This window comes from Camelus ferus, chromosome 18, assembly GCF_009834535.1.
Source record: "Camelus ferus isolate YT-003-E chromosome 18, BCGSAC_Cfer_1.0, whole genome shotgun sequence".
Classification (NCBI taxonomy): Eukaryota; Metazoa; Chordata; class Mammalia; order Artiodactyla; family Camelidae; genus Camelus; species Camelus ferus.
Genome location: NC_045713.1, coordinates 25304819 through 25330592, shown reverse-complemented (window position 1 = coordinate 25330592; position 25774 = coordinate 25304819). Strand labels below are relative to the sequence as shown.

The 25774-nt window shown below is 47.7% G+C and overlaps 1 protein-coding gene across 2 annotated transcripts in view; it reads right to left on the bottom strand.

The window, feature by feature from the left end:
* Positions 1–25774, bottom strand: part of ABAT (4-aminobutyrate aminotransferase) — a 79848-nt gene that overhangs the window by 44568 nt on the left and 9506 nt on the right. The window contains exon 1 of one of the 2 annotated variants that reach the window (XM_014564224.2): positions 5767–6009. The exons of the other annotated variant lie outside the window; for it this stretch is intronic. The gene's annotated coding sequence lies outside the window, so the exon portion shown is untranslated. Of the gene's footprint in view, positions 1–5766; positions 6010–25774 lie in introns of those variants that run through there. 2 annotated transcript variants of the gene reach the window in all.

The following is a 25774-nucleotide window of genomic DNA, read 5'->3' as shown; positions in this document are numbered from 1 at the left end:
TCCAGGTCTGCACCGCGGGCGACTTGGAAACACGTTTTTGGTGATCAGCGTTACGGCGTGCCCAACAGTATTCCTATAATCCCTTGGAAATGCCTTAGCTGTTCATTGATTCAGAGGATCTTTCATTTACGCGTGATGTAGGGTCTGCTATGATTCAGTGAATGAAGGCCTACTGTGTCAAGCGTTATCCACACTGTCTCATCTACTCCTGGAAGGCAAATACCACTCTTCCCCTTTCTCAGGTGAGGGAATAGGCTCAGAGAGGTTTTGCCACTTGCACAAGGACACACAGCTGGAGATAGCGGAGCTGCGTTAGAACCATGGCCAAGACCTGGGCCCCTGTTCAGGTTGGTGGTTGTGGTCCTTACCCAGAAACCTCACCAATCACCGAGACCAACACATATCTCCTTCGCAGGGACAAAAGCCGACTTTGGACCAACACCTATCACTGTCTGCAACCTTCCTGAGGACCTTCATCTTCCCGCTGCACACTCATTTCCAACCTCAGCCCACACTTGGCACTTTGCCTACACCCCAACCCTTGTCCCACCATCCCTTCCAGGGTGCACAGGCCCAAATTCCACAAGGAGCCTTATCCCACCGTGCAGCATGGAAGGTCCTTTGGGCAGTAGTGGCATCGTTATAACTCATGGTACTTAGGGCAGGTAGCTGAGAATGCTTACTGGATGTTTTTAACGTCAACATGTGACAAAGAGTTTGCCTACCTTCTGTCACTTCCTAATTCTTCTAGCCAACTCTTTAAACGTTTTGATGCAGGAGTGACAGCAAAGGGGAGGGGAGGTCCAAGGACAGAGTAATGAAAAGGCGCCTGATTTGATCAATCTCACCCCTTGCCGTTGATGTGGCCATAGTGACAGGCAATCACATGACCCTAGCCAAACAGTCCAGCCTTCCCGATGGCACTTGTGTGTTGATTTCCAAGATCCTCATGCCAGCTTCAGCCCCTGATCTGGCGGCGTCTGAGACATCAAACATCATCTGTCTGTTCAGGGAGTGCTCCCTGTCTCTACCCACGGGACACCAGAGGGCAGATGGCTGGAGCTGTTAACGCTACAGCTCTCGATGCCTTGTTTAGCTTATTTATCGAAAGGGGTGGGGCTGGGAGGACAAAAATATGGCACCAAAAGAGCTGGGACATGAACCTGGGGAGGAAGGCTGATCCCAGATGCCGGTGATTGTCAACATGCGTCAGTCAATTGCAAAACATCAATCTTTTCCCCAGTGTTTGATCCACACGGAGCCAGATATTTGGAGTAAGTAAAACTGGGGTGCAATTTTTCCTAGTTGGCATCCTCTCTGGAGGGTAAACCCACCTAGGTGTCCAAACCTCCCTGGGTTCTCTCCTCAACAGCCTTTCTCTACCTTCTCTCCTGTTGAGAAAAATGCCTCCGTTTTATGACTTCTTGATCCTTTTAGGAAAACAAATTTGCTAGGTAAAAAAAGCAAATCTCTACAAAGACACTCTTTGAGACATGTACAAAAACCTCTAGCCATTTTCCAGACAAAAAGAGAAGAGGGGCAGGGAGGGTATAGCTTAGTGGTAGAGCGTGTACTTGCTTGCACGAGGTTCTGGGTTCAACCTCCAGTACCTCCATTAAAATAAATGCATAATTAAACCGAATCCCTCCCTACCAAAAAAATAAATAAATAAAATTTTTCTTTTAAAGATAAGACTTGCAGAAACAGTTTGAGAGCTTCACATGGAAACCACCTACTTTTTTCACAGAACACGGCTGACCCAGTGGCTCTCTCACCTGAACATTCCCTGGCTCCCTGCTACTCCCAGGATAAAGCCCAGCTGCTTGGCTGGGGCACCTGCCCCACCCCCAACCTGTGTGTCCTGCCCTCTCCTGCCCTCCAGACATTGACCTGCACACACTCTGCTCTGTCCTGCCTCCAGGTTGTCACTTGCATGGTGACATCTGTTGGAATGTCCTTTCTGCCCCCTCCTCCTGTTGCTATTCCCTTAGCTCTTTGTGCACTTTTCCGACTGGCCACCTTCGGCCACTTCTTCCAGGAAGCCTTCCTGACTCTCAGTTCAGGGTTAGAGGCAACTCATTTGTATTTCTCCAGCAATCATTCCTTTTAAAAAACAAATAAAATAAAAAATTTCAAACACACAAGATGAACTTGGCTATATCTACCACCTTGTTCCAACTGTCAACATCTGCCGTGTTCAGATTAGCCACAGATTTATACACTTACTCTTTTCCTGTTCTCCTGTAAGGGGACAGTCTGTCCACATCTGTCTCTCCCTTTAGCCTGTGAAATTCATGTATTCACTCACTCCTTCACTCCTTCACTCCTTCATTCACTCATGGATCGTCATCAGGCATTCTTCTATTTCCTGATCACCTGCTGCCTGGAGACACAACGAGGACCCAAGTAGGGGTGGGGACCAGACAGCAGAGTCTCTGCATCCTGCTCCCTCGGAAGAGACAGACAACAAATAAATAAACAAATTTAAGATAATTTCACATTGTGATGAGGGTCACCAGCATAACCTGATGGTGAGTGACCCATTTGTCTCACCGCCCCCAGCATCGAGCACCACGCCACACACAGAGGACTGTGCACCCCCAGAGCAGAGCGCTCCGAGCACAGGGTCCCATCGAGGCAGCCTGGGTTCTGTGGTCACTCCGGCAACAGTCCTTTCCACCCCCTTGGGAGGCGGACACGGAGGGAGACCAAGGTGACTGAGGATCCACCCCGGCCACTCAGGACTGAAACACCCTGCCCACCCCCAGCCTGCTCTCAGGATGCCTTTCACGTGTGTGAACATCTGGCGCCCAAAACCAAAAGGCCACGAGTTAAGTGATAAACACTCCCTAACTGGGTTCCTTCTTGATCACTCGGAAGAGTCACCCCTATAATGTCAAGGGGTGAAAGCAACACAAAACAAACACAATACAGGGGCCGCTTCCAGCTCTCTGGGGCAGACTTTGGAAGCTCTGGTGAGCTTGTGCACTTAGGTGCTCTGACTACACAGATGTGTTTTCTTGGAGGTCGTCACAGCACCCCTGAGTTACTGGCTCACAGGAGGGTTATGGGGCGCAGTTCTGCTGGGAAGAGGTGGGATAAAGAGGTCTCTACTCCCCCCCCTCCCAAGGTCTCTGGAGGAGCCACTAGGGGCCGCCTGGCCAGAGGCTAGCTCTAAAAAGCAAGCCAGCCCTGGGTGCAGAAAAGAAAGATCCTCCAGGTTTATCCATCACTAGCTGAGGCAGGGGTGCTGGGATTACAAGAACAAAAATGATACCAATAGCAACAACAAATATTTAGTGACCACTTACTTACTTTGGGTCAAACCCTGTTTTAAGCTTTTACATATAACAGTGCCTTTAATTTTTAGAACAACCCTCTGAAGTAGTTACAATGATCATCTTCTCTTACCAAAAAAAAAAAAAAAAAAAAAAAAAAAAAAAAGGGGGGGGGGGGGGATGGGGAGCAGGAAATGGAAGCACAGAGAGCTTAAGTGACTTGCCCAACAACACACAGCCACTAAGTAGGTGAGCCAGGATACAAACCCAGGCTGGCTCTAGATGCAGTGCTCTTAACTTTTACACCACCCTCAGACTGGAAGCGTGCAAGACTGTAGAGTTACCCGTAGTAATTTCACTAGAAGGGTGGGCAGTGGGGCAGTAGAATCCTGTGGCTTTTGGTGGGGGCTTGAATCTGGCTCTGCCTGTTTTCTCAACTGGAAAATGGGTATGTTAAGGGCTCCCTCAACCCCAGGTTGCTCTGAGGATTGTATGAGGCAATCCAGGTGCAGAGCCAGCCAGAGTGCCCAGCACAAGGGGGGCCCTCCATCATTTTCAAACCTACAGAAAAGTTGCAAGCACAGCTCAACAGCCATCCACAATCCCAGAACCACCAAATGTTCATACTTTGCCATATATGTACCTATCCCACCTATCTGTCTGTCTGTCTGTCTGCCTATCTATCTTCCGAATTCTTTGTTAGTTGCAGACACTGTGATATTTCAACCCATACCCTTTAGCCTGTGTCTTCTAAGAACAGGGACAGTCTCCTATATAACCTCAGTATAAATCATCTGAGACACAAAGTATCTCACCTTCAGGAAATCTATCATGGATATCATAGTATTACCCATTATAGTCTCTATTCAGATTCTCCCACTTGTCCCCAGAGTGTCCTTTGTGTTTGTTTTCCAGGCTCCACCCCAAGATCACTCATCACTGAGTTCACATGCACGGCTCTCTCATCTCTTTCTAACCTGGATCCATTTCTCAGCTGTCTTGCCTTTTATGCCATTGACATTTTTAGAGTTCAGGCCAGTCTCTCTGAATGTACTTCATCTTAATATTTTTATTTGAGTGAGTCCTTGTAAAGTAAACCGTAGCTCATGGGCAAATGGAGAAAGAGGTCTATAAGGTACACGATGCCAGAGGTGCAGGGGCTTTGGGGGCGGGCAAAGGAGGGCCCACAGCGTCAGCGCTACCCGGGTGCAAGTTGGAGCTTTCCTGGAAGCAGTGACAGAGGAGCTTTGGCAGGTGGACTGAGGTGCTGGGGCCACTGCAGACGGAGGCTGTGGCGTAAGGGACTGAGATTGGCATCTTGGACTGCAAGTGGCAATGGTGCCTCTGAGTGTGAGGGCATCACGCCGAGTGAGCAGGGTCTGTTCCTACTCGGAAAGGAACCTTCCTGGGGCTGGTCCTCGTCTCTGGATCTGTCCTCTCCTCCAAGATGCCAAGGACATTGCCCAGCCTCTAGTCTGCAATCACACAGAGCGACTGGCCACCAAGTCTCCAAAACACTCAGGGGCAGGCGAAGCACAAAGGATCCCCTTCCAGGGGTGATGCGTCTGCCTGCTCTCATGTACCAGCCACAGGACGTTAAATGGCAAGTCGCCAGGAGTCCCACATCCTGCCCTGCAAATGAAATTTCACTTTCTAAACCTGCTTCTTTCTTGCTGCTTCTTGGGGCCTGGGCTGCTACGGTCAAAAAATTCAAAATAAACTTCTAACTGACCTCAGAAGTAAAAAGATGTGACTGCGGTGGAGATCACAATCCAAAGTTTCCTCACACCTGCTCTCGGCATAAGCCTTCCAGGTTGTCAGACAAGAGAGTCTCACTGCAGACTCCTGTCTCATGGAAGAAGAAAGCAAAATGCCCCTGACGGTGCCCCCTGGGTCTTCCATTCCTCTCTGAGGGGTGTGTGTTTGTGTGTGTGTGTGTGTGTGTGCGCGCGCGCCTGCATACACTCGCTGTTTTAGCCCTCAGGACAGAAAGGAAGGATCTCTTTTGCGGTTTGAGCAAAAATGCCCTTTCAAGGTGACCCTGACTTCATTTCCTGGGGCTGGAAGGCAAAGTGGTTCTGCAAGCTTACCGATCAACGCAAACTCCTCACCTGTCATTTTACCACCCAGCTTTGTTTATTTTGTTCCCACTTTAAAGGGGCTCACCCCATACTTCAAAAAAAAAGTCAACTCTACTTCAATAAAAAATTAAATTTAAAAAGGGGGGGCTCATCCTGCTGTGTTCTCTCCACAAAACATCCTTGAAAAATCTATCATGTAGGTTTGTGCGTCCTTCAGAAAGAAAGTCACACACAGGCACATTTGCACACGTGCATGGGTACACACATGCACACTTGCACACCCAATACCACAGATAACAGTATGACACACCTCCACTGTCAGCAGATACATGCAAATACATGAGGACAGATGGGGACACACACACACACACACACACACACACACACGCACGCGCGTCTGCACTCACAGTGCCTGGTCGTCAGGGTCCTGCAGCACGCCTAGCTCCCGTCTGCTTAAAAAGCCTCCTCTATGCCATTCTGCAGCGTCCCAGGGATGTGGCTGGATGGTTCATCTTAAGAGATGCCGCCGGGTACCAGCTCCCCCCTCAGGAGGATGCTCCAGACTCCCAGGCCATCCCCAGAACATAGGCTCAGATACAGGAGGGAGAAAAGGGCTCCTCAGAAGCAAAGCAGATTTGGTAAAAGACGTGCTCAGCTGGTTCCCAGCAAGTGCTTAGAGAGAGAGGGACGGGGAGAAGGTGAGGAGAAGGGAAGGGAGAGAGCGCGGGACTGGATTTGGAAAGAGAGAGAGGTTTTCCCGACAGACGCAGAAAGGAAAATATCCACGTGAACCACCTGCTCTGGGACCTCTTGAAATAGGCTGTTGGTCTCCCCTTTACCCTTCCTGGGCCTCTCCCTGAATTTTTCTCTAACAGGCTCTGGAATTCCTGAAGCTACAGAGCAGAGATCCAAGGCTTCAGATTCCTAAATGGCTTCCCCAGGACTAGGGCAGTGGCTGCAGCGGATCCAGCCTTTGCTTGGGGCCACAGCCCTGAAGGGGCTCTGAGGGGCGCCAGGTCACCTCCAAGGCCTCCAGGGGTGGAGGGGCTGCCCTGGCAATTACAGACCCCCTGACGCCCTCTCTGGGAGGGGTCTGGGGGATTACTCTAGCCTCCCCGGTACAACCCAAGCTGAGGTCAATGTCTGTCCACTGGGGACCCAGAAGAGAAAGTGGGAATGTACACAAGATGGGGAGGGTGAGTCGAGGGGGGGAACAATGCGCTCTCGGTCACATGCTGCTCATCAGTTGCCATGACGACGGCAAGGGGGTGGGGGCACCCAGACCGGAGGCTGCAAGAGAGACGAGTTGGTTCTAAATCACCGTGACAGCGCTTCAGTTGAGCTATTACGCCGTTGCCATGGCAACCAATGGGATCAAATCACAGAGGAAATCTATAATTATTACAAGCCAGATACCAGCGAACTCGGCAGGGTAATCAGCACGTTGGGGTAATTCAACCTGAACTCTGGGGGTGGCATGGGGAACACTGACCCCCAGCCCCCAATTCTGGCAAGAATAAGCCCAAGGGAGTCTCAGCAAGGCAGATCTGTTGATGCCACAGAAAGAATACTTGGAAGGATCTTTTGGCCAAATGAGGAGTAAACATTAGGTGAAACCACATGAAAATGTTACATTTGACCATTGAAAAACATTTCCCCTGAATTTATCATGGAGATTTCCAACATACACAAAGTTGAATTTGACAGTGAATATCTGTACACCCACCACCTAGCTTCTGCTGCTGACATTTTCACCATGCCCACTTTATCACGTACCTACCCTTCTATCCATCCATTAATCCTCTCTATTTGTTGATCCAGTTCAAAGTAAATTGCAGACATCAGTACCATTCCCCCTCAAATACATAAGTCTGCATAAAATCAAGGATTTGATCATTTTTGATAACAAAACCAGCAATTTCATCTGATTCAATCTAAATAGAATAAAATCTAGATTTCTGTTATCTAGCTATCCATCCACCTACCCATCCACCCATCTATCTTCTCTTCCATCCATCAACTCACCCAGCCTCCCAGTCACCCATCCATCCATCCACCCACCCACTCTCCCATCCATCCATCCATCCATCCCTGGGAGAGCTCATGCACACTTACGGTTTCCATGAATGATTCACCATCCCTGAATCTTTCTCCCTATTCCAACAGGAGGTTCTGCACATTAAGCTCAATATATTATGAGCCAAAATCATGGCTTTTCCCTTCACCACACCTATTTCCTTTCCTATATTTGGCCTCTCAGTAAACAGAACAACAGCTACCTATTTATTTAAGTCAGAACCCTCCCCGCCAAACACATCCTTGATTCCCCCCTCCCATTATCTTCACTCAGTACCACACCGTGGGATTTCACTTCCACACTAGCTCTGGTCTCCATCCTCTCCTCCTGTCCCAGTTCTGGTACCCATCGCTTCTGGGATAGCTGCCCCAGCCTCCTGACTGGCCCCCCAGCTGCCAACTCACTCTCCCTCTGCTTTCTCCACACTGATTTATCATCATGAAATATCTGGCTATGCTGGTGGGGTTGCCAATTTATACGAATATCTCAGAGAGCAATTTACCAATCTAAGTTTAAAAAGTTCAAGGGAGCACGAATGGGGCAATGTCTCCAGAGTGAGTCCCCAGCAGCTCCTACACTTGGGTATCACATGGGTCTGAGACTTAAGTGGGCCAGAGACTTAAGTGGGCCAGTGTGTCCGGGAAACACGGCTTTATGAGCTGCCTCTTCTCTGTCACAAGTGTCAACACTAGATCTTCACCAGGAACACCCTCCCCGCCTCTCAAGCCTCCCCAGATAGCACACAGCATCTCAGCTGCACCCCCAGGTTGGGTAAGCCCTGGAGGGGCTGGGTTGTACTGGGTGATGGTCTTTTCCCTGTTTCGGGGATGACTGCAGGAGCTACCCCACCAGAGGGTGAAGCAAAAACTGGAGCACACTTCGGAGGCCTGGCAAATTTTGAGGGAGCAGGATGGAGTTGACTGGAAGATGCCCAGTTTCAGGTCCTGTGCCTCAGCCAGCCTTCCCCAGCTCCGCAAGGGGCTGACCACAGCTCCAGGGATGGTTCTGGAGCTCAAATGTGGCGATGGAGGTGAAAACAACAAGCCAAAGTCACCTCACTACACAAATGAGAGTTATTATTATTAATTTCTCACCAGATCTATTCAGCCTGCTTCTGAATACTAAACACCCCTCGAGCCTGGAACAAAAGCCGTACCTGTCGCTTCTGTTTGAGCGCCTGTGACTGAGCTGAGTGCCTTGCCTATAAGATCTCACTTAAGCCTCAAAACAACTCTTTCGTGGTAGGGACTTTTGCTTCTATTTTGCAGATGAAAAAGAGGCAGACAACGGCTAAGTAACTTTCCTAATAACATTCAAAGAGTGATGCTACCCAGACACCCCCCAAGTCTTCCTGACTGCAAAGTCCATGCTTTCCCCATTTCTTAATCATTCTTACTTCTTGAAACAGACCTTTAGACCAGTGCTGTCGAAAAGAAACATTCAGGGGGCCTTTGCACAACAGGGGGGTTGGGGCGCCGATCTCCACTAAGCAGTCGAAAATGTGCAGATGGCTCTCTGCCTCAAACACAAAGGGGCTGATAAACGACTCACCAAAGCGCAGGACGCTGAAACAGTTTGAATACAATCAGGATTCAAACCCTAGTCCCTTATATTCCACATACTGTGATCTTTAATCCAACACAAACTTTTCCCCACACTTAATTTAAAGATCCGCAAAATGAAAATGTAAGTACTATATTTATCAAAAACAATCCGTGCAGCTAAAACCTGTGCCGGTCAAGGGTCAACTATAAATGCGAGTCAGGTATGCAATTTAAAATTTGCTACTGAACATGTTACCCAAAAAAGGGAATAGGGGAAATTAATGTTAGTTGTACATTCTAGTTAACCTCATATGCCCCAAATATTCATCATTTCAAAGCGTAAGCAATAGAAAATCTAATCAATGAAATTTTAATTTTTTTGGTCTTCAAAGTCCCATGTGCGCTTTCGGCTTACAGCACATCTCAGCTCGGGTGAGCCGCATTTCCACGTGCTCAGTAGTCTTAACCGCAGCTCAGGTGGTGCCTTTATATACCTGGAATGAGGCTAATCTTCATTAGTGACTGGTCAATATTGGCCACCATTTACTGAGTGCCTGCTATATGCCTGGCCCTATACACATATATTCACATATATTAGCATCTACTCTCACCACCCTGGAAAGCAGGTGCTCTTCCGAGATACAGAGAAGACAAATGAAGGTCTGGTAGCTTAGGCGACAAGCCCAAGGCCGTGGAGCTAATTAGCTGAGGAAACCCGGCCCCTCCTGGCCACCCACTGATGCCAGATTTTCTATTACAACACGTCAGTCACAGCGGTCTGTAAAAATTAAACTCCCGAAAACAAGATATGATGTGAGGCACTTAATCTTAAACAATCTGATTAATCAGCATGTAAGGTCAAATCAACATTAAAAAGTATGCAACTCACTCTCACCTTCGAACCAGCGTGGGACCTTGAGAATGGGTAACAAACCAGACCATGAACACCCTTCCCACCCCCGCCCCTCAGCGTGTCTCCTTTTGTCTTGGTGGGATATGAACTACAGGGAATGATCAAGTTCTGGTTTCTACCCACTCAACCAGCTCCCTGTCTGACACACTGGTGGCTTCGTTCTTCCATGAGATCCTGACAGCTTGCTTTCCCTGCTGGTCTCAATTATGACGGGCAAACATTGGCTGTATTCTATGAGGGATGGGGATGGTGGTGGTGATTTTCTGACTAGTTTTGGATGATCTTGGACCGGTTTGAAGCCTAAATGATACATGATCTGGGCTGCCTGCCAACATCCCTATCTCCTGGCTAGGATGCCGTGGACTTCAGCCAGCCAAGCCTTTTGGTTCCACCGTGTAGACATGGCCTCAGAAACACAGGCTTCTCCCACACCCTTGTGAACTGGCATAAAAGGCAACCACACTTTGGTGCTGATTCCTTGAACATGACCAGAATTACCTGGTCATCAGCTTGAGGATGAAACCAGAGAAGGGAGGAGGAAAGGGAACTCCAAGCTGCCTCAAATTCATCTGCTTCTCTCCCGATTTCCATTAGCTGCTCCAGACCAGCCTGGTCATCTCTCAGCAGGACAACTGCAGGGACAGTCATCTTCCTGCTTCCACAACCCTGAACTCGTCACTCAGCAGCCCAAAGTTGGTCCCCAGTCTTTCACGAGGATGCCCTGACTGCCTGTTTCTCCTAACTCAAGTCATGTCCCTCTGTCTTTTTGCTCACTCTCTCTGGCCATTCTGGCCTCTGGAAAGCACAGAGCTCTGTGGCCTCAGGGCCTTTGCACTGGCCATTCCTGCTGCCTGCACTGCTTCCCTCAGTCCTCCTTGGTTGACTTCTGTGCATTCTTTAAGTCTCAAACATCGCATGTTATCTCCTCAGAGAAGTTTTTTTTTTTTTTCCAACCTCATGGAAATATGATCATCCTGCTGTAATTTCTCAAGAGTTCCCTGTGTTACTGTTCCTTTCTACTTATCACAGTTTACTTTATTTGTGTGGTTATCTTCTTAATGCATGCCTTGCATGCTGTTCCCATTCCCCAAAGATGGGGTGCAGCCCCAGCAGGCAGCACAGTGCCTGGTGCACAGGATGGGCACATTCAATATTTATTGAGTGAATTTTTTTAAACTTTTATTTATTTATTTTATTGAAGTATGGTCCATTTACAACACTGTGTCAATTTCTAGTGTACAGCATAATGTTTTAGTCATATATATACATACATATATTCATTTTCATATTCTTCTTCATTACAAGTTACTACAAAATTTGAGTGAATTCTTACTATTCCCATTTTTTTTTTGTTTGTTTGTTTTTACAGATGAGACAGCTGAAGGCTTGGAAGAAAAGAGACTTCTACAAATAACACAACTATATTAAGAAAATTATTGAAATCCTGTTGGGTGCAAAATTCCTAACCCAAAGGGTCTAGAGATTCTACCAAGAAATGTGGCCAATTCACTAGCATACAGTTGTGCTCAAGAAATAGCATCGTTTGCCCCAGGGACTGTGAAGCCTGCCTTCTCTCTTAACTGCTCTGGGAAGCTAAGGGTGTATGTTAGGTGAAGAGTCAATTTCCTCTCTTTGAAATGAGACCCAGAAGGAAAAACCAACCACCCACCAATTAACCAACCAACCATCTGGGAGTTACGCTATTTGCATTTCTGATCTCAGGCCTGAGAGTCAGGACATCACCCCTGCTCTTCCTCTAAACAGACCATGATGGAGAATGTCTAGATCCAACACTTTTGGAAAACAATGGGGCCCCAGGGAACCAAGAGACATTAAATATCTGAATTCCAAATAACCCCACTTCCAGGAACTGAGCTAATGCGATTAATCCTAAACAAAGGGATGGTTCTGTGCTCAGAGATGTTCAGAGCAGTGTAATTTAGAAGAGTGGACTGCTGAAAGCAATGTAAACAACCAACAGTAGAGGAATGCTCAAATAAGTTGTGACACGACAACTTCATTATTTACTGAAAACCATGTAAAAAGGCAGGGGAGTGATTTTTGAAGAGATGTAATGAGAGAGAAGAGACCATAACATTTTATATGCAGTCTGGCTATATTTTCGTAGAGGCACAAAACCAAAAACCAAAACACCATAAACCAATACATGAGAAAGGAAGGCTGGAAAGAAATATATTTTCTGGTCAACACTTCTTTTTGTCTTGGATACGGGACTATGGAGTGGAAGTCCACTTTGCCCCTCTTTTTGTATTTTCTGAATCATTGCTAATGACCTGAAAGTAGCCTCTCTTGCTTTCTCTAATAATATACAAAGTGAAACGGTAACAGGGAGTGAAGGCAACCTCCGCTGACGGCAGCTGAATGTGTCTAGACATTTAATTACAGGAAAACAACTACTGAATAACTTGACATGACATTAACAGAGGGCCTTGGAGGCACCGGAACATTGATCTGTGTTCAGTTTGGTTTCTGAAGGTATGGGAAGAGATGCCAAGCTTCCAAATGGACTCTAAAAACGACATTCGTTTTCTGGCGTTGAACCAGGTCAAACTGGATTCCAATCTCTGGTGTAAAAATACTTGGAACTTGAAAGTAGGTCAGCACAGCCAGGGAGCTCAGGGCACATGTCACTGACCCAGGGAGAAACTTCTCTCCTCGCCCCAAGACAGAGGAGGAAAGGGAAGCTCTGTGTTAAGAAGTCTGGCAGTCTTGGAAGGCCAGGAAAGAGGACATTCTGAGGCCTGGCTGCCCGAAATTCAAATTCTCAGCTAGGGGTCTGCACACTGTGGCCAGCTGCCCAATTCTGCAAATGATCTGTCTCCGTGCTCACTTCCAGCCACTGTGGCTGCCTTTAAGTGTGACAACGGCAGCTGGGCTGTGTCACTGTGGCAGAAATCACATGGTCACAGTGCCAAAAATATTGACCATCTGGCCCTTACGGGAAAAGTTTGCTGAACACTGATCTCGGCTTTTCAAGCCTTGAACCACAGGTCAGTCCTCTCCTCTTACTAACGCACCGGTGCCCCACGTCCGTCCAAGTCCGGAGGAGTTCAGTCTTTGGAGAAAGCACACATTCCCTGGTTTGGCGGAGCCACTTTCCGCATCAAATCCTGTCTCCTTTTCCTGCTAACATATCGGCAGTGCTGGAGGTACGTGTTTCTCCAGAGCCAGCATCTGCAGTCTGCATTGTTTTTCTGTTTTACCAAGATTCATAAGACTTTTTTCCCCCTTGAAGGTATCTTGCTTTTTTAACAGAAAAAAAATGTAAGTGGAAACTTTTATATCACTATTGTGTCTGGAAAGCAGTATCACTTGTTATAAATAGACGGTCCCTGTAGAAACAGCACAATGACAGCAGAACTGGGTTCGTCAACTCTACCTGAATTCTGTTGCCTGCACAGGGCTCTAAGCCACTCACCCTTCCGGGTGCCCTCGAATTCAAAAAGATACATGCACCCCAGTGTTCATAGCAGCTATTCACAATAGCCAAGACATGGAAAAACCAAAGTGCCCATCAACAGACAACTGGCTTAAGAAGATGTGATACACACATGAGCACGCACACACACACGCACACGCACACACACATATACATATATACCCATGATGGAATATTACTCAGCCATAAAAATGAATGAAACAGTACCATTCATAGCAACATGGGTGGACCTAGAGAATATTATTCTTAGTGAAGTAAGCCAGACAGAGAAAGAAGAATACTATTATCACTTATATATAGCATCTACAAAATGATAAGAATGAATCTATAGATAAAGCAGAAACAGACTCAAAGACATAGAAAACAGATTTATGGTTACTAAAGGGTGGGGGAATTAGGAGAATGGGATTAATAGATACAAACTACTTTATACAGAATAGATAAACAAGGATTTACTGCATAGCACAGGGAATTATACCCAATATCTTGTAATAACCTATAATGGAATATAAGCAAAAATACTGAATCATTATGCTGTACACCAAAACTAACAAAAATACCGCACATCAACTATATTTCAATTTAAAAAAAGAGTTTTCTATCTTCCCCACACCCCCAGAAGGATTCGAGCTCCATAGATACAGAATTTCGTTGTTTATTTTCATCACTGAGATATGTGAAGTGATGTGGAGATTATTATTCTAATTTTACAAAAGGGGAAACCAAGGCACAGAGAGATTAACATAAGCTGCCCGGAGTCACACCTGGTGATAAAGAGCAGAGCTGGGTGGGGTTCAACCCCATGGGGACCGTCCCAGAGCCTGTGCCCTCCGACCAGGAGCTAATTTCAGGCAGGGCCTGGCACATAATGAATGCTTAGTGAGGGCCAGCTCTACTGCTACCGGTGTTGTGCTACGATTCTCCCTGGACTTGGTTGTGTCTCACTACCGCACACACTCAGAGCCCAGTACCTGTTTCCTTTACAGACCTTACTGCAGCTTTTGACTCAAACATTAATTGTAGGATTTCACAAATGGCGAGGGGGGGGGACGACTGACACCCACTGTGTGATCCCACCCACATGAAGTTCAATAACAGGCAAAGCTAATCCCTGCTGACAGGTGTCAAACAGCAGTTACCCTCTGGAGGCTGTTAGCTGGGAAGGGGCACGAGGGAGGTCTGTGGGGGCTGGGAGTGGTCTGCATCGTGATGTGGGCACAGGTCCTGTGGATGTTTCCACAGGTGAGAACTCCTGGAGCGTATGCTGTTCAGTGCAGTGTGCCACACTAAGCTGCTCATCCACTTAAAATAAGGTAGAAGGACAGTGATGGGTGTAGCTCAGTGGTAAAGCGTGTGTGTGGCGTGCACGAGGTCCTCGCTTCAATCCCCAGTGCCTCCATTAAGGGAAAATAAAGTAAGGTAAAAGGAAGGAGAAAGGGAATATCAAGAACACTCAGTTCCTTTCCTCCAAAATTAATTGCATGATTTTAGTTCAGGTCTCTCTTCAAGTAACTGTGAGCTCTGAGACGGCAACAGCCAGATGTCGGACGTCCTCGTCTGTATCCCCACCCTGGACAACACCGGGCATCGTCAAGAAAGATTCACTGAAGGGAAAAATAAACAAACTGACCAATGCCCAGAGCAGCGGGCTGCTTGTTCCAAACGTGCTCCGGCAGCCTGTCCCCTCCTGCACAGCCTGTCTCTGTGACCTTGCTCCCTCATCGGGAGCAAGCAGTTCCTCTCCTCCGCGTGACCCAGCAGTTCCTCTCCTCCGTAAATACCCCAGAGAACTGAAAGCAGGGATTCAAACAGACACCTGCACACCAGTGTTCACAGCAACTCTATCCACAGGAGTCAGAAGTGGAAACAACCCAAGTGTCCACTGACAGATAAATAAACAAAATATGGCCTATCTGTACAACAGAACACGATTCAGCCACAAAAAGGAATGAAGTGTGACACGTGCTACAATATGCATGGACCTTGAAAACATTCTGCTCAGTGAAAGAAGCCGGACACTAAAGGAGAGATCCCGTATGACTCCACTTACATGAGAAACCCAGGCCAGGCAAAGTCATAAAGACAGAAAGTAGATGAGAGGTTTCCAGTTACTGGCGGGAAAAGAGAATACGAACTTATTACTTACTGGTTAAGAGTTTCTGTTTGGGGGAGATGAAAAAGTTTTGGAACTAGACAGTGGTGGTGTCCGCACAGCACTGTGAGCAATTCATGTCCCTGAATTGTACATTTAAAACTGGCTGAAGTGACAAATTTTATGTCACAGATATTTTACCACAATTTAAAAACACGAATAGTGTAATATACCCATTCATTGGCTTGTGAATTGAATGGGTGAATTGCATGGTGTGTGAATTATATCTCAGCAGAGCTGCTAAGATACAAACCGAACAACATGGCAGAAGTGAAGCTGTGCCAGTTCCAGGCAAAGCCTCTTCCTGCCTCTCAGAAGCCAGCCTCTACGGAAGAAGAGGGGCTTCTCTGAGACTTCCAAGCCACGCACGAGAAGCCCAAGTCCCACGGAGAGGCCCTGGAGGCTGAGAGCTGTGCTGAGAGCAAGGCCAGGGGCACCAGGAGGCTAGGCTTGGGCGGGAAGCCCAGTCGAGCCTTCGGATGGCCCCAGCCCTGGCTGCACCTGACCCCCCACTGCATGAGAGACCCTGAGCCAGAAGTGCCCAGCTGAGCCCAGCCAGCCTCCAGAAGTGAGGGAGAGAGCGGCCAGTCATCTTAAGCCACCAAGCTTGAGAGGCTCTGCCCACGTCCCAGCATGTTGGGAGCTGGTCTGCTGGAGGGAGAGCCCTGGAGAGGAAGGAAAGTACGCTAGCCCCATGTCCTGTCGCTCCAGTTCAAACACTGGCTCTTTTAGTTAATACCTGTTAGCTCCACCCCCTTGAACCTCAGCTTCCTTAAAACTAGGGCCATACCTGCCCCACCAGATGGTTCCAGGGAGAGAAGCTGTATCTTCTCCCAGCTGTCAGGCCACCTCCCGGGTCTGCCTGATCCCCCGGCTCTCCTCTCTCAGGCCATGATGGGGCGGCCTTTAGGGGCCCTGAGGGGAGGGGACTGGAGGTACAGATGGAGCTGGAGACCTCCAGCCTTTGGAGGGAGCATGGCTCTGCAGCCACCTTGATGTAGGACTTCTGGCCTCCAGCACTGCGAGAAAATAAATTTCTGTTGTTTCAAGCCACCCAGTCTGTGGTACTTTGTAACGGCCGCGTTATCTCTATGAATGCTTGTAACAGTCATGTCAGCTGAGCGCTGTTCTCATCACCTCCTTTTTCCAGACAGTCAGCTCCTCCAACTTAAAATTTACACACGAGGAAAGGAAGGCTCGAGCCTGGACGTCCACCACTTGGGCTGGAATCTGAACCCAGGCACCGATGCCACTCCCTCATGTCCTGACTCCATTCCAGACATTTCCGGGACATCCTCTCTCCGTCTCCACCAGAATCAGAGCCACCTCCGCCCACACTTGGCTGCAACAGCCTTCCCCAGTGGCCCCATTCAGCCCACATTCCATGGAGCGGTCAGAGGGAGGGCTTCAAAGTGAACTAGATCACGTCACTCCCTGGCTAATAACCTACCAATGGTGTCTGCAAAGAGGATAAAACCCGACCTTCTCACTGTAACCTCAGAGTCCCCTGGACCTGGGTTGTGCACCTGCTGTGCAGAGCTCTCCCACCTTCCTTCCCCTCCCCGCCACTCCCAACCATGGAATGTACTTCCCTGTCTCTGTATGGCCCACACCTTCTGCGGCTCAGAAATCATCCCTTCAGAGAGGCCCTCCTTGACCCCCACAACTTCACGTCACCGAATTTTATTGACATCGAGGCCCTTTCCCATTTGTTCTTTGATGTATCTGTCTCCCTGCCCTGGGATCAGCCTTTTCCTCTCTGTTTCATCGTGGATGTGGAATATGATTTATAGGTTGAATGGTGATAAGTTCTTGGGATGTGGACACCTCTGGGGATGAGAGCAGAAGACTGACTTTGCAAAACTAAAATCAACAAATGGTCACTCAGCCTGGGCAGCTTTCTCCTGGGGAAGCAGGCAGCCTCCAGCCAGCTGGGACAGGCCTGTCTAAGACCAGTGCTTCTTAGGTCTACCCCAGGGCATCTGGCTACTGGGAATACTCACCTATCTCTCCTGCAATGGTCCCATCAACCGGTCAGCACCTGCATACGAGGAGGGCTGAGCCAGACTCAAGGACACAGATTGCAGATTCCCAAACCTCCGGAGAGCTCTCAGGCAGAGAGCAGCCTTCGCCCCAGGGTCCCCCTGCACCGTCACACACACCCTTCGCCCCAGGGTCCCCCTGCACCGTCACACACACCCTCCTGTGCACCTGGAGGTGTGCGGAGTCCTGGGCACAATGCAAGGCAGCAATGGGATCCCGAATGACACAGCGGCATCGAGGCACGAGCTGTGCACAGACACCCAGGATTATGTCCCAGCTGTAACTTGTCTATGGCTGTGATCTTGGATAAGTTACGAAACAAGAGAGAAATAACCAGAATGGGTAGATTTAGGCTCAATAACCCAGGAAGCTCCTTGTGTTGGAGTGGGTTCAATTCCAGTCTGGGCATCTTCTAATCTAGGATTCAGGAGAGGGGCTTCAAGCATCAGGGTTAGACTGGATCAGCTCAGAGATTCCTCCTGGTTCCTAGATTCTGCACCCTGTTTGATTGCTCGCTCTGCTGCGGCCACTGCTCTGCCCTGAGGGATGGCAGGTGTCCCAGGGGCAAACTGCTCTGGTTGGTTGTCACTAGTAACTGCTCTATGTCACTCCACTCGCCACGAGTGCTATTTGTTTTGAGACGAAACATCGCTCCATCCCAGGGAAGACTTCTTCCCATTCAGTGGATGGGAAAACCGCAGCAAAGAAAGCTGAAGGGCCCTTTGGCGGGTCCGGCTTTATCTACACTCCATGCTGCCTGATTTCCAGATACCACCGATGCTCTTAAACAGCTTGTGATGCAATGACAGAGCCATTTTGCAGACAGGGAAACTGAGACTCACAGAAGGCTAAGCCAAACTCTTCTCCGTTTTTGTATCAAACAAGTGACGGTTGGGATTTGAACCCACATCTGTCTGGCTGCCCAACTTTTCTGCAGAGTCACAAGCACAGCGCTATGGGGTGAGTCTGTGGACGGGAGAAATGCTATCTTTGCGATCATCCGGCTCCTGCAGAAAAGGAAAAGTACAGCCAGTTACCGGCCTCTGATCGCAGCCGGTGTGAGCGATCTGCTTTTCATTCCAGTCTTTTAACAGAAATCTCTGAGGAGTTCTCCTGTCTCTCTCCCAATGCCAACTCAAGTGGGGAAATGTCTCGGAGACTCAGCAAACCTCCGTGAAAACCATGTGGCATCGACATGCCACTCTTCTTGCCAAAGGACATCCCCAAGCAGACCTGGGACTCATTTCACAGACATGAGTAGATACAGAACCAAGAGTTCTTGGAGACTTGAACTTCGGTCAGACAAGGGTGGATGGGGGTGTCCTCGGTAACAGCTCAGCTCTTTGGGCTCCTGAGTCAAGCAGCTCCTGCAGAGCACAGCCTCCTGGGTCTTGTGTTCCTGTGAGATCCGTCGGGAATGGGGAGGAGGTTGGGAAAGGGCAGCGAGTGGGTGGAGACCGGAGCACGGAGCTGTCTGGAATAGCGGTGTTCAGCTGTGGTAGCCTGCTGGAGTTTCCTTCCCTCCTCTGCGCATGAGCACCTGCCCAGACGTGGCCCAGGGCCAGATTTCTAAAGTCACTCCAGGGAAGCCCCAGGCTTCCGGGTGTACCTGTCACGGCCAATCTTACCACTCCATTGGAACACAAGTTCCTCTTTTATCAAAGCGGCAGCGGCAACTGGAAATCTCAAATTAAAAACTTTCAGAACTGGATAAAGACCTCAGAGAGCTTGTCCAACCCTCCCCTTTAACAGAGTGAAAAAACAAGACTCAGAAGACAAGCAGTTTGCCTGATGCCTCATCAGATATGACCATTACCCCCATTTTACAGATGAGGTTCAGAAAGGCTAACTAGCTTGCCCAAATTCCCACGGGTGGGAGGCAGCTGAGCTGGGATTCGAACCTGTATACAAGGATGCAGGCGGTGCTTGGATAAGACACTCTGGAATACAGAATGAGAAGGGTGGAGCTTGGGGAACAAATGAGCTGCTTCCTGAGTTACCAGATGGTACTTCAGATTCTCCACACACCGTGCGGCCCTACACATCCCCTTTCTGCCTCTTACTGAGGCTGTCTCTAGGGAACTACCGTAACACACCTGCAGAGTGCGGCCCCCTCACCCTTTCTCACTCCTCGAGCTCCAGGTGATCCTAGGGAATCGACTACCCAGGTGTCCAAATCTCAGGGTCTGACCTCAGGCCTGGCCAAATGTCCCCTGCTGGGACACAACTGCCCCAGTGGGAGTCCCCTACTCTTAACCATTACAGGGGTCTGCTCCAAGGGGATGCATCGACCACAAGGTACAAATGCAGCCGTTCAGAAGACAGTTCAAATCCCAACTCCAGCACTCGGTTTCTGGGGAGGTGGTGCACATTTGTAATAGCTCCTCATCTGTAAAATGGGTCTGAAATCGCATCACAGGGTTGTTATGGGGTTTCCAGCACACTGCCGTGCAGAGTAGGTGCTCTGTAAACAGAAGGATGAGCCCATATGGGGAGCACGGTTTGCACGGGGAGGGACTAACGGAAATCTGTAGTCTGTTTCCACCCAACCCCCAACATATCCCAACATGCAGAGGAAAACCAGTCCTTATTCCAAAACGATGCCATCTCGCCAGGCTCTGAAACCTCCCTTCATGCCGTCTTCTTCATTCTTTTGCCAACAATTCCTGCCTTGAAAATGCACTAGGAATACAAGAGATACCTGGATACATGAAAACACCATCAATCTTGTCAGCTCTGTCTGGGTCTCTCATCCCAAAACAGGGACAGGTCCATTTAATGAGGTTTTCAGTGCTAGTGTAGACAGAGCTCCCTGCCTCTCCCCTAATTCCATAAACACCCAGCAGACGTACATCTTGACATTTTAAAATCTTCTCAATTACTCTGCTTGGTGCAGAAAGAACCAAAACCCCATTCTGGCTACCAAATTTAAAAAGCAGTGCCAAGGATAGAATGAGGGTCACGGTCATCATCAGTTCAGATAAGGGCACAGATCTGGGGACATCTCGAAATCTGGACTCAAAATACTGTTGTAACTCTGCAGGCGAAATTCCTGAAGAATCTAGATCCACTATTTTGAAAAGGAAAAGAGACCATTTGAGTTGAGAAAGTAAAATTTGAGGAGAGCTGGAAATTGTCATGTTTGCCCTTTGGAAGCTTAGGTCTTAGGCAAGTGACGAGCTCTCTGAGCTTCTGTTTTCTCATCTGTGGCATGATAATAGATGCCCTACGGGGTGATGAGTCAAGATGCTGATGAATGAGGAGGAATGACTCAAGTCCAGGGTGCAGGGCCCGGCACCAGGCCCACCCCATAAAGGCCCAGCAGGCAGGACACGCTTGACTGGCTGGGGACAGAAGGGTTCCAGACCCAGTATTGTGCTGGGCAGATGCAGCTCCCGGAGGAACTCGGGCTGACTGCAAGGAAAAACTTGCTTCCACTGCCAGCAAAACCAAAACGCTCTGTGCCAGGAACCATGGGATGAGGCTACACAGGACGGATGTGTTACTACAGAGGTTGCCACTCAGACAGATTCTCCTGCAAAGAAGCAACCCTCGGAGTACTGAGAAGGCATTTGAAATTGCCCTTAATCTGAAATAGTCTTGTTATTTTCTTAGGGTAGTTGTTCTTGGTATAAAAGAACAGTTCTTGAATGTGGTTCAAAGGCCTTGAGGTCTGGTTCCTGACCTTTCTATCCTCCACACACACCAACTCCCCCTTCTCTCTGGGTTCTGCCACTTGGATCCAGTGTCCATCTCATGCAGGTTTCTATGCCAAAGCCTTTGCAGATTCTGTTCCTGTTGCCCCAAATGCTTTTCCCTTGCTTCTGATTTCTTAATTCCTATGAACCCTTGATTTCAATTCATGATATACCTCCTCTGGGAAGCTTTCCCTGATCTTTCTCCCACTAGATTAATCCTACCCCTTACCCCCTGCCCACACACACTCTCAGCCCCACACCCCTCCCTCTTTGTGGCACCACATTTACATGGCACCCCTGTTGTATAATCATTTGATTCATGTCTGATCACTTACAAGACTGTAGACCTATGTTTATGCCTAAGATCGTACCCCATCATTATACCACTCAGCACCACATTGGGCCCTCAATGCGTACTGTTGAATTGTTAGTAAAAGTGTTGATCGGTTCAGTCTCTTTAGAGGCAAACTGGAATGTTCTATCATATTCTAAGGCTACGGTGGTTAAGACAACGTGGCATGGGGGCAAAGGTAAACATGCTTACCAATGAAACAGAGAGAGAACAGGAAAACAGACCTACACTTAAAAGAACACTTGCTTTGCCACAAGGTGTCAGTGATACTGGGTCGATGGAATTAACCACATGGAAAGAAAACTTTATCATGATCCTACTGCGTCTAATATCTAAAATGCAACCCCAGGCAGACTATAGAGGTTAAGCTTGAAAAGCAAAATGTGCAAGCTTCTAGAAAATAGAGGGGCAGTGTGAATGACCTTAAATTTCTGAAATAGAACACAAAAAGCATTCACCAGGGAAGAAAAGATTAATATGAACTATGTAAAACTTTTAAACTCCGATAATCAAAAGCCACCATTAAAAAGTAAATTCACGCCACAGGGGAAGATCTGTAACATACAGCTGGCAAAAGGGCCATTACCCAGCATGATCAAACAAACAAACAACCCCAAAAACTCTTACAAAGCTATAAGAAAAAGAAAATAGGCAAGTTCAAAGAAAAAACTGGACAAGAGTTCTTAACAGGCACTTCATGAAGCAGGAAATCCAAACGGCCAATAAGCATATAGAAAAGACGATCGAGCTCAGCTGGTTAGTAGAGAAATTTTAAAACCTACTTCGCACCCACTGGAATGGCTAAAACACAATAGCAAGTGGAGGTGCCGGGGCTGGTGAGGATATGGAGGAACTGGAACTCCCACACTGCCGGTGGAGTCTAAGCTGGGCAACCGCTTTGTTCTAGAATGCTCATGGCAACTGCATTTATAATAGTCTTGCTATGAACTGAATTATGTTTCACATGTCTAGTTCCTGGCTCCTCCTACCTTTGTGACCTTGGCCAAGAAATGTAACTCTCTGATTCTGTGTCTTAATCCCCCTCAAAAAAAATCCTTCCCAACGGGATTACTTAGAGCATTAAATGAGATGATCCAAGCAGAGCCCAGTGCCTCGCAGATGGAAAGCACTCTCACTCTCTTCATACAATCTGATAACCACCAATATGCTGTTTCCAAGGGCAGGACTGTTGCCACTTTACAGAGAAGGAAACTGAGGCCCGCAAGTCATACCTTGAGGGTGCTCAGGGAACAGCAACACAGCTGCTTTCCAAATACAGGACTTTATCCTTGACCCCGTAGGAGCATCTAAGAAACAGACCCCACCCAAGCCCATATAGCAGGACTCAAGGGGTCGCACAGGGTCGAATCTGATCATTTACCGCAAATGATCTGAGTTGCTGGTGAGCGGAGGCTGCCAGCAGGACGTGTCTTGGACCACCAGCTTTACTCAGCGTTTCTTGACTTTCGAACCCTGCTTTCCCTGCTGTGATCATCAGGGGTAAGACATTATTTTTTCCATTGATTGATCAGTAAACTGAGACCAGTGAGAGCAGTGGGCACACCCAGAGGCACCCATGCGGTTTAGCTGGACAGCAGGGTCTGGGTCTGTAAACCTGGGTTTCTCTTTAGACTTGACGCTTCTACAATAAGAGTCCGGGTGAGTTAGTCATCTTTCCTTTTTTCTTGCTTTTTTTGTTTTTAATTGAAGTATAGTCAATTTACAACGTTGTGTTAATTTATGGTACACAGCATAGCGGTTCAGCTGTACATACATATAATTATTTTAATATTCCTGTTCAGTATAGGCTATTACACGGTATTGAATATAGTTCCCTGTGTTATAAAGTAGGACCTTGTTTTTTGGGGGGGGTTTTCGAGGAGGTAATTAGGTTTATTTATTTACTTATTTATTTTAATGGAGGTACTGGGGATTGAATCCAGGACCTCGTGGATGCTAGGCATACACTCTATCACTGAGCTACAGCCTCCCTCCCAGGACCTTGTTGTTTAAGCCTCCATTTCCCACCTCTGCAAACTGATCAGTCTTTCCTCCTTGGGTTGTTGTGAGCAATGAAATAAGTAAACACACAGAAAACCCTTAGACTAGCCCTAGCTTCCACTGAATGTTCAGCAAATTTGAGCTGCCACTGTTTATGGGTCATTGCATTAGGATGGGCAGAGCTTGAGATGAAACTCCGTCCAGGGTCATTCTGAATGTTTTCTCTTGTTCCTCTAGCTTATCATTACCCTGACAGCCCAGCTCTGGATCCCTTCTGGACCTTGTCCCCAGGACAGAACGTCTGTGCTCTTCCGTGTGGGCTCTTGTTTGAGTCCTGCTTTCGGCCCCTGGGAGAACTGCGCACTTAGGACTGGGGCAGGATGCCAAGCATGCAAATTCACATGCAGGCAGTAATTTGTACAAATGCTCCTTGGTGTGCTCATTTCCAGCCTGTCCCCAGAACGGCGCTCAGTTTGCAAAGCCAGCAGAGAGCTATTTACAGCTCTGGGCAAGGAGAGGGGAGGCAGACTCTGATCCCACATGGGAACAGCCCTGCGAGGTGGTGGCTTGCTCTTTTGGCTGCTTTAAGAGGCTGTTTGGCCAATCTTGCCCTGAAGGAGCTTCGAGGTCCTGAAAGCTTTTGATAGAAGGCCAGTGATCTGCCCCAGGGATTGTCTGGTTCCCTCAGGGAACCCACACTCACAGGCAGAGGAGCAGTGTCCCTGGGCTCCCACCAATAGCTGCCAATGGACTCTAAACATCTGGAGGAAGGGATACAGGAGGCTGTCAAAACCACGGACAGCTCTAGCCTCTGACGTTGCTCTAGGTCATGAGCTGACAAACTATGGTTGGAAGATGGGGGACATCTGGCCCTCCAGCCTATTTCTTTAAATAAAGTTTGATTAGCACACAGACTCGTCTGTTCATTTATATTTCATGGTACAGTCGAGTAGCTGTGATGTAATTGTGTGACCCCCCCAACAAAGCCTCAAATATTTACAATCTGCACCTTTACAGAAAATATTTGCTGAGCCCTACTCCGTGTGACGCCCTCACCATCTCACCTTTTAACAGGCTTCTCTGTCTGCTCGTCCTAGTCAGCCCACTCTCCACCCAGCTTCCAGAAGAGCATTTCTCAAGTGCTAATCATATCAGGTCACCTCCTTGCTTAAAACCCTTCCAGGTTCCCCAGTGGTCTCTGGGTCAAGTCCAAACTCATTATTAAGGGTCACCTGCAGCCACATGTAAAGCAATGAAGTTAGAACACTCCTTCACACTGTACACAAAAATAAACTCTAAATGACTTAAAGACTTAAACATGAGACAAGATACTATAAACCTCCCAGAAGAAAACATAGGTAAAACATTCACTAACACAAATCTCAGCAATGTTCTCCTAGGGCAGTCTGCCAAGGCCATAGAAATAAAACCAAAAATAAACAAATGGGACCTAATTAAACTTATAAGCTTTTGCACAGCAAAGGAAACTATAAACAAAACGAAAAGACAACCTATGGAATGGGAGAAAATATTTGCAAACAATGAAACTAACAAGGGCTTAAGTTCCAGAATATATAAGCAGCTCATACAACTCAATAACAAAAAAACAAACAACCCAATCAAAAAATGGTCAGAAGACCTAAACAAACATTTTTCCAGTGAAGACATACAGATGGCCAATAGGCACATGAAAAGATACTCCACATCGCTAATTATCAGAGAAATGCAAATAAAAACTACAATAAGGTATCAACTTACACTGGTCAGAATGGCCATCATTAAAGAGTCTACAAGCAATATGTGCTGGAGAGGGTGTGGAGAAAAGGGAACCCTCCTACAGTGTTGGTGGGAATGTAATTTGGTGCAGCCACTATTGAAAACAGTATGGAGATTCCTCAAAAAACTGAAGACAGACTTACCATATGATCCAGCAATCCCACTCCTGGGCATATATCATCCGGAGGGAACTCAAATTCAAAAAGATACAGGCCCCTTAATGTTCATAGCAGCACTACTTACAATAGTCAAGACATGGAAGCAAACTGAATTGACAGAAGACTAGATAAAGAAGTTGTGGTATATATAATATAATGGAAAACTACTCAGCCGTTAAAAAACGAAATATGCCATTTGCAACAACATGGATGGACCTAGAGATTATCATACTAAGTGAAG